Here is an 18,653-nt window from a genome sequence, read left to right as displayed (position 1 = left end):
TATGTGAGTCCCTGAAACAAATGAACATGCAAATACTGACCTGCATTTCAGACACAATTTTTACTTAGCTTTGTGTAACCACCTCCACAAATTAATTTAAATGGAACATTTACATAAAACCTAATCATTAAGTCCTGCAAGAAAACATTGTTATTTTGCTAAGAGATTTAAAAATAACTAGACTAATTAATTTGCTTGTAGAAATGAATTACCAGAAAATTCCACACACGGTCACTGAAGTACAATTAAAAAGTAAGTTACTGGATGTCACTATTACCTGGAGGAAATGTGGCTTCAGAAAACTTTGCCATGAGAGGAGCAGACCACTTTGCTGCCTTTCCTGTTTCCTTAGTTTTAATTGCATAATATTGATGTTGTTAACAGTTTTATTCTTTGTTTTCCATTGGTATTGCATTCCCTAGAACCCAAGGGGGTGCCCCCTCTGACACTGAACATTCTTGCTAAAGAGTCACATGTGCAGGTGCTCTGTGGGGAGGGGCAGTACACTTGCCTGCAGTGAATGTGTTTCTATGCTCAGCTTTCTGAGGCTCTCTGGATGACTCTGTAAATTTCAGTGCTAGTTTTTTCATGTATCACCTCTTTTTTAATTTGTTGTATTTAGTACTCAAATTAATGTTAAAAAAATAAATTGACATTGTCATGAACATTTTAGATAATAAGGTCAATCTCCATAGGGAAGAGATGGCTATTGATGGTTCTTCAAATGTCAAGATTATATTTAAATGGCTTGTGGCTTCAAAGGTTCACAGAGACTAGACAAATTGCATTTGATAATTCCTTAGGGCTCCCATTCTGATAGTATGAATTGTGGAAGTAGAAATAATGGAGAATAGGACTCGGGCTGTAGCTCAGCAGCAAAGTGCTTGCCTAGCATGCATGAGGCAGTGGGTTTGATCCTCAGAACCACATAATAATAAACAAATAAAATAAAGGCATTCTGTCCATCTACAACTATAAAAAAGAAATAATGGAGAATAAATGTTATTAATCTTATTAGGTAAGATAGATAAGCTAATATTTCTTTGTTTTCTGAGGATTTGGGAACTATTTGTGTGTGTGTGTGTGTTTGTGTGTATGTGTACACAAGTAAGACACTTAAAACTTGTATTTGAAATCTGTTATTACCAAGTCATTAAGAGCTATTCTCACGTCTGTGCTATCCTCTGAGAAATTAAATTAGTTAATTAATTAATTAATTAATTAATTAATTTTGCTTTACAGAGGATTAAACCCCAGGGCACTTTACCATTGAGCTACATCCCCCGCCTTTTTTTTTTTTTTTTGAGATGGGGTCTCCCTAAATTGATTAGTGCCTTGCTAGTTTGCTGAGGTTGACCTCAAACTTGCAGTTCTCCTGCCTCAGCCTTCTGTGTTTGAGAAATTTTAATGAGGATATTGCCAACCTGGAAAATCAGGTTCCAATACAAAACCATGGACCTCAGTGATGCTCAATGCTTTTGCTGGCTAACTTTTGTTTTCATAAGAAGTGCTTTAAAAACTTAAATAGTAGTTTCCTGTAGACTTTATGACTAAACTGAAATGTTCTTCAGAACCAACATGAATGTAATGAGATGCACATACATATCTAAAAAAATGCATAGGTCTTCTTCCCACACAGACTGAATGCCATTTTTCCTCCATTTATAGCTGGTTCTCAGGAGGAAACCATTCTTCCCTATGTGTCAGCTTGCATGAGGTTTGGTCATGAGAGCAGCTCTTCCAGAACAGGACTTGCTGGAAGTTGCACTCTCAGAGATCATGCACATTTTTACATGATCTTTTTAATCAGCAGGAGATTTTTGAGTCAGACGAATTTTGCAGAGAAGGTAAAATGTTTCTAGATAGCCTGTACCATTGGCTTGTGTTTACTTTTTCCTCCTCCCTTCCCCTTCACTCCTCCCCCTTTCTCTATCTTTTCTTTCTCTATATACTCTCTCTGTCCCTGAGGATAAACCAAATTGTGTGGACTGCAACTATAGTCTATGACGCAAGATCTATTATTTAAAAAATATGAGCAACTGTGTGGGCTGCTTTCTAAAACTCTTTTAGTCAAATGAGAGTGTTTTATGTGGAACTGTTCTCTTGAAGGGAACTCTAGGGGAATTTTGAACACAGATTCTGAGTTAGAGTTCTGTTTTCTGTATAAGCACTTGTCATTTCCTTCACTTCCTCCTGGGAGACACAACTGGAGGAAGAAAAAAAATGTTTTATCATTTTCCCTGTGAATCTGCCATTTATTAATTTCTGGGTATTTGGAGGAAGAAGAGGGAGAATAATAAAATGTCCATGTTTTGATTGTTTGTCCAGTTCTTTAAATCTATCTCATGGATTGTCACTCTGATATATGGGGTTCACTCTTCTCCCATGTAGCAACTACACAGTTAGAATCTAACACCTGCATCATTTTCTCCATTAGGTAAAGCACAAACTCTACCTGACAGCTTCTTTGCCCCCACTACTCTAAGGAGGATTGAAGTACATATTGAAGTACATTTTATTCCTTGATGGTGATATCTGAGGAGTGGCCACACTTACAGATCCATGGAGTCAATTCAGTGGGTAGGTCTGACTTGGAATCTCCGCACTTGTAATTTTTCTCCAGAATCTTCCTTTTGCTTTCTTCCCCAGTCAAAAGTGCCCTTCATATTCCAAGAAAAGAAATTCTGGATCAGTATAGGTAGGACGTACACTTTGAATCACTCTTCTAAGAGAGATAATGTTTGTTTTCATCCATTTCCATTGATGTCTTCCCTCCTGTCCATTAAGTTCAAAAAATCGCTCATGGAAATGTCCCTGACCATGACTGGGGGTGCAGACCAATCTATTTTGTTGGCCTACATGGGAAGCAAACACATGATGTTCAAGTAATATGCTTGACCTGAGGAATCTCCATATTGATACCTTGATTTGAAGATTTGTATACTCTCTTCATTGAAGCCTTGTGGAAAGCATTACTTTTTATTATCTTTGTTACAGTGTATTAATCCTACAAGTTCCTGCACAGTATTACCAGTTTCAAGTATAAATATGCACAATGTCACCTAAGAGCAAGACAACTGCAGTGTATAAGATATTCTTTTTTTTTTTTTGCAGAAATAAAAAATGCCATTTTATTTATGTTTCCTTCAGTAGAGGAGTCTAATTATCTTTTATATCCTGACAATGGTTGACATAGTCTACAAATAATTATGCGGTTAATCAGACTCTGTTAGCTTTCAGAAAACATAGCAGTCTGAATGATCTCAGACAATTTTAACAGAGGAAGATGAGATTTTTTTTTTCAGATGAATTTTACTGCTTATGGAGAGCAGTAGCTTCTTACCATGGTAACGATCAGGTTGCTAGGCTCGACAAGGCCAATGATGGAAGAATGATTCTCTAAACAGATCTACTAAAATGAATGGCTCATGCCACAAGCAACTTTCTTCAAGTTCTGATTAATTTCCCATGAAATAATTGCTTTGCCTACTTCCAAGCAGTTCCTCTATTCATTGCTCTTTTGTCTTGCTGATCGGAGGGCCAGTCAACACTAAAACATACAGTATGAACCAATCATGTGCGATGCCCACTGCACAATACACTGAAGTCAGTAACAAAGGGAAAAAAGGAGTACTTCAGCTTCCAGGAGGTAAAAGGGAATACAAATTCACAGCAGACTTCCAGAATCCCCAAGCCAAGGAGGTAGAAAATTTCCATCCAATTAAAAAGAGGTTTTTCTTTTCTGAATAGAATCTTCAGTGAAGAAATACTATAGATGGAGAATAATAACATGAGTAAGATTTTAATGGGAAGTTCTGGGGCAGTGAAGAGCAGAGGGAAGAGGGAATAATGTCCTGTTGTGGTCAGAATCAGAAAAATTGAAGCATCTCCTGCTTTTTCCACAGACAAAAGGATCATTGGGAGAATTTCGAGGAGTATGGCTACTTGCCATTGAGGCCTTAGGGATCTTGTTGGGATCAAGAAGTTTCAATTCCAAACCAATGACAGACAGAACTTTGTCCAAAGCATTGTATAAGGCCCAGAAGTTTGAAGCCCAGTATGCATGGCAGAGGCCCCTCTAGAAAGGAAAGAGTTGGGAAAAGACTTGAGGAAGCTGGTTTGAGGCTAGGAAAGGACCCAGTGAAAGAGCAGAAACTAGGAAAACAATGAGGCCCAGCAAAATAACACGGACAAAGCTAAAACTGTTCCATCAGACAGACCCATCTGGTTTATTTGCAGCAAAACAGTAAGAGCGTAGCAGGTATATACTGTAAACTGGTGCTACATAGAAGTAGATGTGCTTCAAATGTAGGAGAATGGCAAAGAAAAATGCTCCTTCCACATGCCTTTTCTGAAATAACCATGCAATGGAGAGCGACATTAATCAAAATAGGAACCCATTGTACTGGAAATGAATATCTGTAATACCAGTGGCTGAGGCAGGAGAACTGCAACTCTGAAGTCAGGCTGGGCAACTTAATTAATCAAGATAGCTGGATGTAGTGATATAATTCAATCTCATAGACAGCATACACAAAGAGTGCATCTGAAAGGTGACAGAAAATTTCTGGAAAAATAAGGTTCTTAAACTGCAGTAGTTCATATTATGAACATTATGCATCACTTGATCAAAATATTTGGCAACAAGTGACAGGACGTATTCAAACCACACAAAAAAGGGGGGTAAGCCAAGGTCCACTCTGAAGTTGTCATAATACCAATGTGATATTGGCAAACTGTGAGTGATAGCAAGCCAGTTGTGGTGTACTTCAAAATCTGTAGAATGGTAGGTGGAAATAAGAAGGCATTTGAGGAGAGTCACCCGGATCACCAAAGCAGAAAACCAATTGCCACTACCTGTTAGGGTTCCAAGCACCACCATTGCTGCAGCACCGTGCACTTTCCATGTATAAGTTATTCTTACCTGAGAACACAATCAAACCTAAGTACTTTGTATAAATCACAGACATGCAGAATGGAGGCTCTTAACAGTTTCCCATTTCTAGGAATATAACGTCTTGAGCATTTATTAAAAAATTACTTAATAGTGTCTTTGTCAAACTCTCCAAGAGTTTTATCTCAGTAGTCAAGTCATTTAGTGGACATGGATTGTTTGTCCTTATTTGATAAATGCTGTCCACACTCTTTATTGCTAAGGGAACATGTTCAATCTCAAGTAAAGCTATGAGTGCTAACAGGGTCAATATAGTCTATAAAGTCTTGAATAACAGGGACTAAACTTTTGCTGATATTTTAACTGAATCAGGCTCTTCTTTCCTCAGTAACATGCTTGTTGTTTGCCTATAGTGAGTCTGATCTGTATCAACCTGGTGTGTATAGGAAGGCTCCCTGTGAATAGGAAATCATGCATTGATGTAGGCATGGGGAAATAGCCTTGGAAACAGTGATCAGTGTCTTTATGGGCATTTGAACTTGGAGTTTTTTAAAAAGAACTTTTGACAAACTAGTAAACAGATCTGTATTCATAGTATGTGAACACATTTCCCAGAAATATGAAGACTAGGATGTGTTTGCATACTTACAGAAAACAATAGTATTTTCTTTAATAAAAGTTCATATGACTGCTAAGCCCATAGTGTCAAGTGAGGAGAGATCCAGGTTTGGTGGGGTCTGAAGCTTGTGGAATTGTAGGAGATTCTTTAAGCAAAATCAAACTAAATGACCATAAGGACCCATTCTCAGTGCCCCTGCCAGGCCTCTAGGGTATTATGAGGAGAACTCAAGCCTCATGTGCATTAAGGAAAATCTTCTTTTCTGTGTAGATTGTTTGGGAAAAGTGAGATCAAGTCATTCCAAAGTACCTGATAATTATACTAACCAGGAGAAAAGATCCAAATAAATCAAAGCAATAATGAAAAAAAAACAGATGTTACAACTAATCTGCAGATCCCTAGGGAATATCTTGAAAAACCACCCACTCATAATTGGAAAATCCAGAAATGAATGGATTTCTAGACACACATAACAACCAAAATTGAACCATAAGGATCTAGAAACCTTAACAGAACAGATGTATCCAAGGAGAGTACATCAGGAACAGACTTCCAACAAACTAAAGCCCAGGGCCAAATGGCTTCACTCCTAAATTTTATCAAAAGTTTACAGAACAACTGCCAATTCTTCTCAAGTTATTTGGAAATATTGAAATAAAGGAAAAATCTTCCAAATGTATCCTATGAGACCAGCATTGCCCTAATATCAAAACCTGCACAAGAACACTAAGAGCCTGATGACCATAGATTTAAAATTCTCAGTAAAACACTAGAAAATTCAATCCATCAGCACAGCACAAGGTTTAAAAATCATGACCCCATGTGAACCACAGGAATGGAATATGGTTCAATATATGAAAGTCAATACATGTAATTTCATTGCATAAACAGAATGAAGGATTAAAAATCATATATCTTGCTGGGCATGGTGGCACATGCCTATAATCTCAGCAACTTGTAAGGCAGAGGCAGGAGGGTCTTGAGTTCAAAGCCAGCCTCAGCAATTTAGTGAGGCCCTAAACAACTCAGCAAGACCCTGTCTCTAAATAAAATACAAAAAAAGGGCTGGGAATGCAGCAGTGTGGTTATGTGCCCCTGGGTTCAGTCCTCAGCTCCAAAAAAACTCATGTATGTCAACAGACCCAGAAAAGGTATTTGATAAAATTCAACACAGTTCTATTATAAAAACCCTTGAAAAGCTAGAGTTAAAAGTAATGTTCCTGAACACACAGGCTGCATATTAAATCTTAACCCACATCGTACTGAATAGGGAAAGTCTCAGATTGTTTCTGGCAGGATCTGGAACAAGGCAAGGTGTTGGCTTCCATTGCTCTTCAAACAGGACTGAACACATTGACTCAAACAGTAAGAAGAGAGAGAGAAAGAAAGGGCATCCAAGTAGGAAAAGAGGAGGTTAAGTAATTATTAGCAAACACCATGAATTTGTATACAGAAAAAACAGATATTTGTATACAAAAATTCCTCCAAAATAAAAAAAAAACTATTAGAACTGATAAATGAATGCAGAAACTGATAAATGAATGCAGTCGTATCCTCAGTTGGAAAGTACAAAATCAACAAACAAATATCAGTAGCCTTATTATACATCAAAAACAGAATTGTTGAGAAAGAAAACATGAAAGAAATCTCAATTACAATAGTGAATTTTAAAAAACTACCTTGGAACAAATTTAATGAAAGAAGTGAATGATCTCTACAACAAAAACTTCAAAACACTGATGAAAATAAATTAAGGAGGACACACAAAAGAAATACATCCTATTTTCATGTATTGGAAGAATTAATATTGCTAAAAACCCTTAATACCCAAGACATAGTCAATGTAATTCTCATATAACTTTTCTTCACATAGCTATTAAAATAGTCTTAAACATCATATGGAAGCACAAAAGACCTCAAATAGTCAGAGCACACTTAAGCAAAAACAACAAAGCTGGAATCATTCTAATATCTGTCTTCAAAACAAACTACAAAGGGATAATAATCAAAACAGCATGGTGGGTTGGGGTTGTAGCTCAGTGATAGATAAGAGTATTTATAGCAGGTGTGAAGCACTGGGTTCACTCTTCACCACAAAAAAATAAATAAAGAAAATAAAGATATTGTGTCCATCTACAACTAAAAATATTAAACCACAGCATGGTACTGGCATAAACAGACTCCAGACCAACGGAACATAGCAGAAAGCAATATTAAACTATTATTAAGATATAAGATATTATATATATATATATATATATATATATATATATATATATATATATATATATATATATATAAAATCTCCATCTGATTTTCAGCAAAGTAGCAAGAACATATGTTTAGAAAGTAAGCTCATCAATAATTGTGGGAAACTGATCATCCATATGCAATGTTAGACCCCATTCTCACCAGACAGAGAAATCAACAAAGTGGATCAAACACTTAATACCTAAGACCTGAAGTGATTAAACTACTAGAGGAAAATACCAGTGAAACACAGACATTGATCTTGCAAAAAAACAACAAAAGCAAAAATTAACAAATGGAGTTTACAAACTAAAAACTGTAAAGAAAATATTTGCAAAATGACAAGGGATTGCCTTCTGGAAAATATAAGAATCTCAGACATTTCTCAAGAGAACTGCAGAAGAACTTTTAAAATGTATTCATGCACAAAAGCCAAGTTCAATATTAAGAATTATCTACAGTGAAAGTTCTTATGGGTATTTAATGCAGGAATACATTTAATATTAAGAACTATCCAGAGTGGAAGTTCAAACTATCTAGAGTAAAAATTTAACCTACAGAATGGGATAAAATATTTGCAAACTATCTGAAAATGGATTAACTTCTGGAAAAAATAAGGAACTCAATTCAATGGCAAAAAAAAAAAATCAAATAGTTAAAAACCGGACAAATAATCTAAACAGGCATTCTCAAGAGGTCACACAAATACCCATGAGCACAGGAATAAATGTTCAACACCATAATTATCAGGTAAAAGATCAGAATCTAAACAAGCCATCATGACACCACTTTTAGGTGCTCATTATTAAGACACAGAACAAAAAAGCTGGCCATGAGGCACTGAGAGGAAAACCTCCACACTGGTTCTAAAAGTGCAAACTGGTGCAGCCACTATGGGAAACAGTCTGCAGGTCCCTAAAACCTAGAAACAGAATGACCATATTTATAGCAGTATGGTATATATGTATTCAGGGAAAACTCATTTCTTGTTTTGAAGAGGAACCTGCACTTGCACATTTACTGTGGCACTGCTTACAAAGTCCATGATAGGTTATCAACTCTGATGTCCATCTTAAATGAATGGGCAAAGAAAATGTGGTATGTATGCACATGGGGCTGTTATTCAGTTTTTAAAAAATGCATTTGCAGCAACATGAATGGAACTGGAGAACATTTATGTAAAGTAAAATAAGTCAGGCACAGAAAAACAAGTACTGCATATTCTCATTTATTAGTGGAAGCTAAAGTTTATCAAAGATACAGAGAATGGTGGTTACTGGAGCATGGAAAGGCTGTGTGGGAGGGAGAGTGGAGAAGAGATGGTAATGCATGTGGTGGTGCACCTGCATAGGAGAATAATTTTAATATTCTGCATCAGAGAAGCATAATTAAAAGAGCAGAGCAGCTTTTTAAATATTTCAAAATATCTATTAGCTTTTAAATGTTCCCAATACAAACCTGCCTATTACTGATAATTTGTGTAATTCACTATATACATGTACTGAAATGCCACACGTTGCCCCATAAATATGTGCAATTACTATGTGTAAGTTAAAAATATATAAGATAAACTTGGAAAGGCTGTGTGGGAGGGAGAGTGGAGAAGAGATGGTAATGCATGTGGTACAGGTGCACCTGTAACAGGAGGTGGCGCATACCTGTAATTCCAGCAGCTTGGCGGGCTAAGGTAGGAGGATCACAAGTTCAAAGCCAGCCTCAGCAAAAACAAGGCACTAAGCAACTCAGTGAGACCCTGTCTTTGAATAAAATTCAATAAAAAGGAAGTTGGGGGGCTGGGACGGTGGGGGGCACTGGGGATGTGGTTCAGTGGTCAAGTACCCCTGAGTTCAATTTCTGGTACTCAAATTTAAAATAAATAAATAAATAGATAGATAAATAAAAATAAGATAATAATACGGGATAAAAATGGGAGTTCATATCCCACTTGAATCAAAGTGTGAAATATGATATATCAAGAACTATGTAATGTTTTATGGGCTTGGGTCATGACTCAGTGGCAGAGCGCTTGCCTTGCACATGTGAGGCACTGGGTTCGATCCTCAGCACCACATAAAAATAAACAAACAAGATAAAAAAAAAAGAACTATGTAATGTTTTGAACAACCAACAATAAAAATTTTAAAAAAATAAGATAATAGTCATATTAAAATTTAAAAATGATTCCTCTAAATACTGACAATGAAATTGCTTCTAATAAGATCACTGGGGCTTTTCACTCACCCAAGGACACCAAGCTGCTGTAGGTCTCCAGCATCACATTCCTGTAGAAGGTCCTCTGAGCCTCATCCAGGTCTTGCCACTCCTCCCAAGTGAAGTCCACAGACATGTACTTGAAGGACACCATCCCCTGTAATGGAACATGTCTCCTCAACCCAAGCCCTCCACTCTAGGTCAGAACAGAAATACAGAGTTCACTCTTGTGTGAATGTGTGTCTTACATATGTTTTTTATAAGATACAGCTTGATTTGTATTATGGGAGAGGAAAATACCAATAAAAATACCTTGTCTTTGTACTAATTTGGTAACCCTACATCACTATTATAGAATTTCCTTTATAGATTTAGAAGTGTCCTTGTTCACAGCAAAAACAGGGTGAAAAAAATTCTGTTCCTAAAAAGAGATAAATCTAATGCGAAGACTTCAATATGAACACATACTTGAAATACTATGTTAAATAAACTAAGCCACATATTTGTAGTAAGATAGGATGGGGAAGAAGGGGAAAAACAGATTGTTCCATGTTCCCAGCATGTATTTCACTTAGATGAATGTGTCCTGGCCCTGGAATCAGATTGTGAAATTACAAAGAACCCATGCCAGGCTAATGGAACTACAGTGGTGTCAGTCTAGGTGAGGCTGCCTAGGCTGTGACATGTGGTAAAGGCAGCAAGTGTGTCGGGGACTGACAACCTAGTGATGTGAATATAAATGCTTTGCCTAATTCCAACAGTTAAAATCTCATGTGCCCACTCTTCTTAGAAACTATTGATAGATTATAAAGTACTCTCACAGTGGGGGATGGAGGGGATGGAGGGGTTGGGGTTGTGGCTCAATGGTAGAATGCTTGCTTAGCATGTGTGAGTCACTGGGTTCGATTCTCAGCACCGCAGATAAACAAATGAATAAAATAAAGATCCATCAACATCTAAAATTTTTTAATTAAAATACTCTCACAGACAGTCTTGTATTTCCATTCTAGATTAAACAGATCTGCATTTTGGAAGTGTTCCCCTAAAGAGAATGGAAAAACTTAATAGGAGAGTCAGAGAAGAAACTGGTGACACATGACCACCTACACCAGGGAACAGAGCATTAAGAATGCAGCATAGAGAACTTACCCTAGAAAAAGAGAAAAAGAAAGGAAAAAGTAGAAATAGAACACGGTACTAATTTTAGCTTGGAAGTAAATGCCTACTGCAAAAACAGGCATTTACTTCCAAGCTATCTGAATAAGCAGCTATGTAGACCCAGGTTGGAAAACACAACAATGGCCATGATGGGCAGTCTGACCTCAGACATGCTGTGTTCGAAGTCCCTATGATCAGATGTATAGGGATGCCCACCTGGTAAGTGGATGCATGGTCCACAACTCAGAAGAGAGGTCAAAGGTAAATATAAAGATTAAGGAAGCAGCAAGACCTCAGGGACTGCTGAAGCCATCTAAGTGGATGAAATGGCTTGAAGAAAACCTAGAAGTTGAAAGAAGAATTAGATGGGAAGATAAAGACATGAGAACTGCAGAAGAACATTTAAAATGTATTTCTGCATGAAAGCCAAGTTCAATATTAAGAAATAAATGAATGTATTTCATCATACACATAGCACTGTGGAAAACCAAATGTCACCCATTATAGACTCTGAGGAAGTGTCTTTAAAAATAATATCCCACTTGTAATGAGCACCTTCAATATGATGGCATGACCTGAATGTGAACACATGTGTCTTAGACCCAAGGCAGCATGACAGTTCAAGTGGACACAGGGAGGAGAAGCATTCTCCATCATCACAGCACTGAGTGCTACTTGAGAGGCATTAATACAAACAAAAATGGGAAAACAAAAGTAAAGATTGTAAAAGAATCTCCTGAAAAGTGACTCAAAATAGGAATATTCAATAAAGTAGAAGACTATAAATACCACATACTAAAGTCTTTATGTATGTACAAACATCCATAAAATAATAAAAACATCAAAAAGAAAAATCTTCCAGCAAGACAACAAAAGGTAGGCAAGTGGATGAGAGGAGAATAAAAATGGAAGATGAAAAAAAAAGCAAATAAAAAGACATTCATAAACAGTAAAATTGTGCATAGGGATATCAGTGTTCCCTAAGCCAGTCACTGTGATTATTTCATACAAACTACACACTTGTAGATGCAAACAAGTTGATTCAAAGTTGCTTTGAGAAAGTAAGCAGGCAAACACAGACAATGTATGATAGGCAATCTTTGTGTCCCTCCCTGCTTCAGCGGCTGGGATACCAAGACAAATACCACAGACTGAGCTGCTCCAGTGGAACTTGGTTCTGGCAGTCCTACAGGCTGGGAACCCATGTCCAGCAGCCAGCTGATTAAGTTCCTGGTGTGGTCTCCTCCTGGCTTACACATATCCTTTCATGGAAGAAGAGAGAGAATCCCATCTCCTTTCAACACCATCAATCCGATAGCCCACCCTGAGGACTTCACTTTACCATAACTACCTCCCAAATGACATCTCCGTGAGAAATGGAAAGTCTGGTGGCCATTTTCAAAATACAGTATTTAGCGTTAAATATAAATTCAGGAGGTAAGAAAAGCAGCAGGAGAGAACAGAATGGAAAGTTACAAGCAGGTAACACTAGAGTGTGGAAAATTCACAGTCCCTTTACAGATAGGAGGTGAGGGGAAAGGGCCTGCTGAACCAACAGAGAGGTAAACTGCAAGATGCACTCACCTCAAGAAGGCTTTCCAGCTACAAGAGAACAAAGGGAGGTGGGGGACAATTAAAGATGCATTTCTTTAAAAAACCCAATAGGAGACATTGGGATACCCCACAGTAGGGGTGCAGGGGCAAGGAGGGGCTTGTGTACTAAGGGATAAAATGCTGATTGCAACTGCTCTGGGTGTGCCTGCTCCCTCAGACACCAGATCCTGCAAGATCATCATTAAAGTCTTGCTTTCTCCACACCTTTGTCTCTCAATCCATTCTTTGGGTTTGGACAGGTGAGTGTGTTTCTAACAATCTCCAAATACAATCATATTTGGATTTAAAATAAGCTTCCCACATAGATGGGGGCTGATGGGGGGTGGGGCGCGATTCTTACATAGTATTAACTGTGGTGGTTTTCTATGACAAAGGATTACAGATCCCCTCACAGTGAAACTCAAAGATCATTTATAATCTTCCATTTGCCTTGGTTGGCCAATGGTGTATAAATTGAAGTGATACATGCTAAGCTATGGCTTGATGTGAAATGTCCCCCCCAAATTCATATTTTGAGGGCATTGTCCCTAGTTCAGCAGCATTCAGAGGTGAGGTCTTTGGGAGGTGATAGGATCGTGAGGGTTCTGCCTCATCAAAGGATTAATCCATCCGTAGATTCATAATGTGAGAAACAGAAAGTTTGGTGGTCCACTTTCAGAACATAGTACTAAGCCTTAATTGGTAAGATCCAATTGTACATATTTTAACTTTAGCCCTTCCCTTTGCCCACCCCAATTTTAAAATTAGCCAACTGAAAGAGTATAACCCAGACCTCCTCCTATCAGGGCAAGGGGAGACACTGTTGGGAGTCTCCCTGAGAACTCCCCAGGCCTTTCAAACATGGCGGTGGGCAAATTGTCAGTGGGCGGCTGGAACTCCCTGGGCCTTTCAGATAAGGAGCCCCTAATGCAACATGGTGGCAAGCAAGTTGCCAGTGGGCGGATAACAAGTTGTTTTGAAATTTTTCTAATTGGTCCTCCCGTCTTCCGTGATCGTGGACAGCTCATGCCCTCCATGAATCTTATGCAGGGTGGACGTGCGTGCACCGTAGGTGATGATCTGACCTTTACTATGATTGGACCCAGGAGCTTCCTGGTTTAAGATAACTGACTCTCACTTTCTATATAAGCTAGAACCAGCTTGCAGTAAAGTGCTTCATCTTTGTCACTGCTATCTGTGTGTGTGCATTTTAATCTCCGACGACGAACCTTGGCCTTTCAGACGCTGTGTCAGGGATAAAAGCAGGCGGACTGCCCACCCAGCACTTGCCAGCCAGGTTTGGTGGCACACCCTTCTGGCAGGAGCAGAGTCTGCCATGCCCATCTACATGCCTGAATTCTTGTGGCACCTCGGTGTTTCTAGAAATGACACATGGGCTGCTGGAAAGTAGTAAAACCTTAACAGGTGGGGTAGTTGGGGAGGCTGGTCACTGAGGGTGTAACCATGAAGGGTATCTTCTGTCTCTGTGCTTTCTCTCTGCTTCCCAGTCACCCTGAGGTGAGCAGCTCAGCTCAAGCATGTACTCCCATCATGACACTGACTCATCAAAGGCCCAGAAACAACAAAGCCAAGTGAACTACAATATAAAAAAATAAATATTTTTGTTTAAAAAAGAATTTTTATGGCTTTTTTTTTTGGTTTGTTTGCATGCTGGGGATGAAACACATAAACTCATAGGCTATAGGCAAAACCACTATACCACTAAGTTACATCCCCAGCCCAGAATAAGTAGTTTTGTTATTATTTTTTAACCTTTATTTTAATTATTTATTTTTATGTGGTGCTGAGAATCGAACCCAGGGCCTCGCACATGCTAAGCGAGCACTCTACCACTGAGCCACAGCCCCAGTCCCTTGTTATTATTTTTTGTGAATAATTTTGTATGATTTTGGCATCACTGCACTATTGACTCAAAATGAGATGAGAACTGCATCTACTATTCATGTTTTAGAGCACTGGGAAAGAACTAATATTACATCTCCCAGTGTTTGGTAGCATTCTCCAGTGTACTATAACAGGGACATGAGACTTCTTGGTGTGCAGTCGATAATTATTGCTGATGAAACCCTCTGCACTTGTGATAGGTCTCTTCACATTATTTTCTATCTTGTGTCTAGTCTGTGTTTCCAGATACTGGCCCATTTCATGTGAATTACCTAATACAATGACATAATCACTGTTCATATTACTTTTCTCTAAATATAATTTTGTTTTTCTAAGGGAGATAGTAACATCTCCTGTGTAATATCTAAATTTACCTGAGTCTTCTATTTTTTCCTGGTGTTTTGCCTTTTGAAAAAGCTGAGAGGTAAAAGGTATTTATGAATTTTGTCATCTTAACCTTATTTATTATCCATTGTTCTCTTAATTTGAATTTTTTTCTTTCTTTTTTTTCCTGATTTATAACCTGGAGTCACATTAACCCATTACAGCTTCACTGCCACCCAACTTCTTTGTATTCTAATTAGCAAATATGTTACATTTCCATATGGTATAGGAAGAAGAGTATGTTTTATTTGTAATTTCATACTATTGCTTTCTAGCTCAGTTAAGAGTAAAAAGAAGAAACTGAGCGTTACACTGCCTTTTACATCTTCATACATCCTGGAACCATTCCCAATGAATGAACATGACTAGCTGTTGCTGCTGTTGCTCTGTTTAGCAATTTCCTGTGATTTTGCTGGGGGTTGGGGGTAGATCCACAGAGCTCTTCACAGGGCATGCTGGAAGTCCTAGAATTGCACAAGCTGACTGACCTGGGAACTATGTTTGTAATGGACACTGGGCAGTGATGCATCAACTCGTAAACAAAGTTAAACTGAACCAAGTGATGGTATCCTCTGAATAGTCCTGTTACTACCTGTGAGCTTAGTGGGCTTTGCACATGCTGTGATGATCTGGGTGGCTGAAACTTTTGCTTTGCTTTAAATTCCCCAATTGTCATTCTCATGTTCACAGGCAAATGCTGAAACTGTCTGAAAAAAATTCACAAAACTGTTAAATATCATAAAATTCTGCAACTGCTAGTTAATATACCATGTGGTTAGTAGAAAATGCTAAAAGGTGTGCTGAAGCACATGCAGATGTGTGCTTTCTCCTACAAATGTCCCTTCCCTGTGTGCCACGTAGACCTAAGTGCGAGTGTTCAGTTGTGCCAACTTAAAACTGAAGATCTGTAGGAAGAAGTCACATCGGGTACAGCCTCAGCACCAGCTACAGCAGCAGGACCGTGATTCTTCTACTAATCGTTCCAGCTCTGCTCTACTTAAGAGGGTGCTGCCAGCCTTGAGGAGTTAAGAGGAAAGCGAGACTTGCAGTGGGGTTTGAATGCCACTTTTAAAGTGCACAGGTCCTCTGATGGCCCCGGCTCTGCCCCTCAGCCCAGCTGCTGATTTGGAGGACAGACCCCATACACAGGGACACAGCCCCAATCAATTTAAGCCTTGACTCTCGATTCTTTTGCCACAATTATTTCCCAAGTCCAAGAGAGCTCACTTGGCTCATTCACAGGGAGGTCAATGTGGCTGATGGCAACTGTCACATGAGGCAGAGGTGTCAGCTTCCCATGGCTCAGGGGATCACTGAGATGCCTGCAACCTGGACCCTCAGGGACTATCCAGAACCCGGATTTCTCACAGTGGTCCCCAACTCAGCAACACACCTTTCACTGTCTTTTCCTCCCTTCCTGTCTCACTTTTCCTACTTCCTTGCACCTCCTCTTTGAGGTAACTTTCAAAAATACTCTCCTTATACACATTTCTACCTCAGGTCTTATAGAGTATTTGCTCAGTAAAACGTGACTCTGATGATTCAGTCCTAATCCCCAGGGAAATGTCTGGCTCAGTTTCCTTCACTGCATTTGTGGCTCTTTTGATTAGTAGATGTTATTTCTGAGCAGCATGCTCAGCTCTTGGAATATCATTTTCTTCATTTCTCAATTAAAAATAAGGACTTATACTACATGATGTTGTGAAGATAGAAAGAGGTGTATGATACATCTTCTGGTATAGTAGATGATGTATGCATGTTCTATTAAATTTTTAGTTTTTTGCTTTTTCACATTGTTATCAAACTTTCAACCAATGTTGCTAAATCAAATGGATATAAATGAAGAAAAATAAAATTCTGTCCCTATATACCTTACAAAATAATCACAGATTGAAGGCAAGAAATAATTAAAATCAGAGCTGAAATCAATGAAATCGAAACAAAAGAAACAACTGAAAAAATTGACAAAACTAAAAGTTGGTTCTTTGAAAAAATAAATAAGATTGGCAGACCCTTAGCCATGCTAATGAAGAGAAGAAGAGAGAGAACCCAAATTACTAGCATACTGGATGAAAAATATCACAATATCACAACAGGCACTACAGAAATACATAAGATAATTAGAAATTATTTTGAAATGTTATACTCTAATAAAACAGAAGATAGTGAAGGCATCAATAAATTCATTAAGTCATATGATCTGCCCAGACTGAGTCAGGAAGATATATACAACATAAACAGACCAATATCAAGTGAGGAAATAGATGAAGCCATCAAAATATTACCAACCAAGAAAAGCCCAAAATGATATACAGCTGAGTTTTACAAGACCTTTAAAGAAGAACTAATACCAATACTCTACAATCTATTTCAGGAAATAGAAAAAGAGGGACTACTTCCAAATTCATTCTACGAGGCCAATATCACCCTGATTCCAAAACCAGACAAAGACACCTCAAAGAAAGAAAACTTCAGACAAATATGTCTAATGAACATAGATGCAAAAATCCTCAATAAAATTCTGGCAAGTCTAATACAAAAACATATCAAAAAGATCGTGCACTATGATCAAGTGGGATTCATCCCAGGGATGCAAGGATGATTCAACATACGGAAATCAATAAATGTAATTCATCACATCAATAGACTTAAAGATAAGAACCATATGATCATCTTGATAGACACAGGAAAAGCATTTGACAAAATACAGTACCCCTTTATGTTCAAAACACTAGAAAAACTAGAGATAACAGGAACTTACCTCAACATTGTAAAAGCTATGTACGCTAAGCCTCAGGCCAACATCATTCTAAACGGAGAAGAACTGAAGGCATTCCCTCTAAAATCTGTAACAAGACAGGGATGCCCTCTCTCACCACTTCTACTCAACATAGCTCTTGAGACACTGGCCAGAGCAATTAGACAGATGAAAGAAATTAAAGGAATAACTTTAGGAAAAGAAGAACTTAAATTAGCACTATTTGCTGATGATATGATTTACCTAGAAGACCCAAAAGACTCCACCAGGAAACTTCTAGAACTAATAAATGAATTCAGCAAAGTGGCAGGATATAAAATCAACACCCATAAATCAAAGGCATTTCTGTATGTAAGTGGCAAATCCTCTGAAAAGGAATTGAGGAAAACTAGCCCATTCACAATATGCTCAAAAAAAAATAAAATACTTGGGAATCAACTTAACAAAAGAGGTAAAAGATCTATACAATGAAAACTACAGAACCCTAAAGAGAGAAATAGAAGAAGTCCTTAGAAAATGGAAAGATCTACTTTGCTCATGGATAGGCAGAGTTAGTATTATTAAAATGACCATACTACCAAAAGCACTATACAGATTCAATGCAATTCTGATCAAAATCCCAATGGTATTCCTCATAGAAATAGAAAAAGCAATCATGAAATTCATCTGGAAGAACAAGAGACCCAGAATAGCTAAAGCAATTCTAAGCAGGAAGAGTGAAACAGGTGGTATCGCTATATCAGACCTTAAACTATACTGCAAAGCAATAGTAACAAAAACAGCATGGTACTGGCACCAAAACAGGTTGGTAGACCAATGGTATACAATAGAGGACACAGAGACTAACCCACAAAATTAAAACTATCTTATATTAGATAAAG

General features: G+C 38.0%; 1 pseudogene; it reads right to left on the bottom strand.

Annotated features, from left to right (window-relative positions):
* Positions 1–3,509: 3,509 nt before the first annotated feature.
* LOC143386540 (dolichyl pyrophosphate Glc1Man9GlcNAc2 alpha-1,3-glucosyltransferase-like) lies at positions 3,510–4,855 on the bottom strand (annotated as a pseudogene).
* Positions 4,856–18,653: the final 13,798 nt, after the last annotated feature.

This window comes from Callospermophilus lateralis, chromosome 5, assembly GCF_048772815.1.
Source record: "Callospermophilus lateralis isolate mCalLat2 chromosome 5, mCalLat2.hap1, whole genome shotgun sequence".
Lineage (NCBI taxonomy): Eukaryota > Metazoa > Chordata > Mammalia > Rodentia > Sciuridae > Callospermophilus > Callospermophilus lateralis.
Note: the sequence above shows the minus strand (reverse complement) of the source record. Positions and strands in the feature narration are given on the sequence as shown.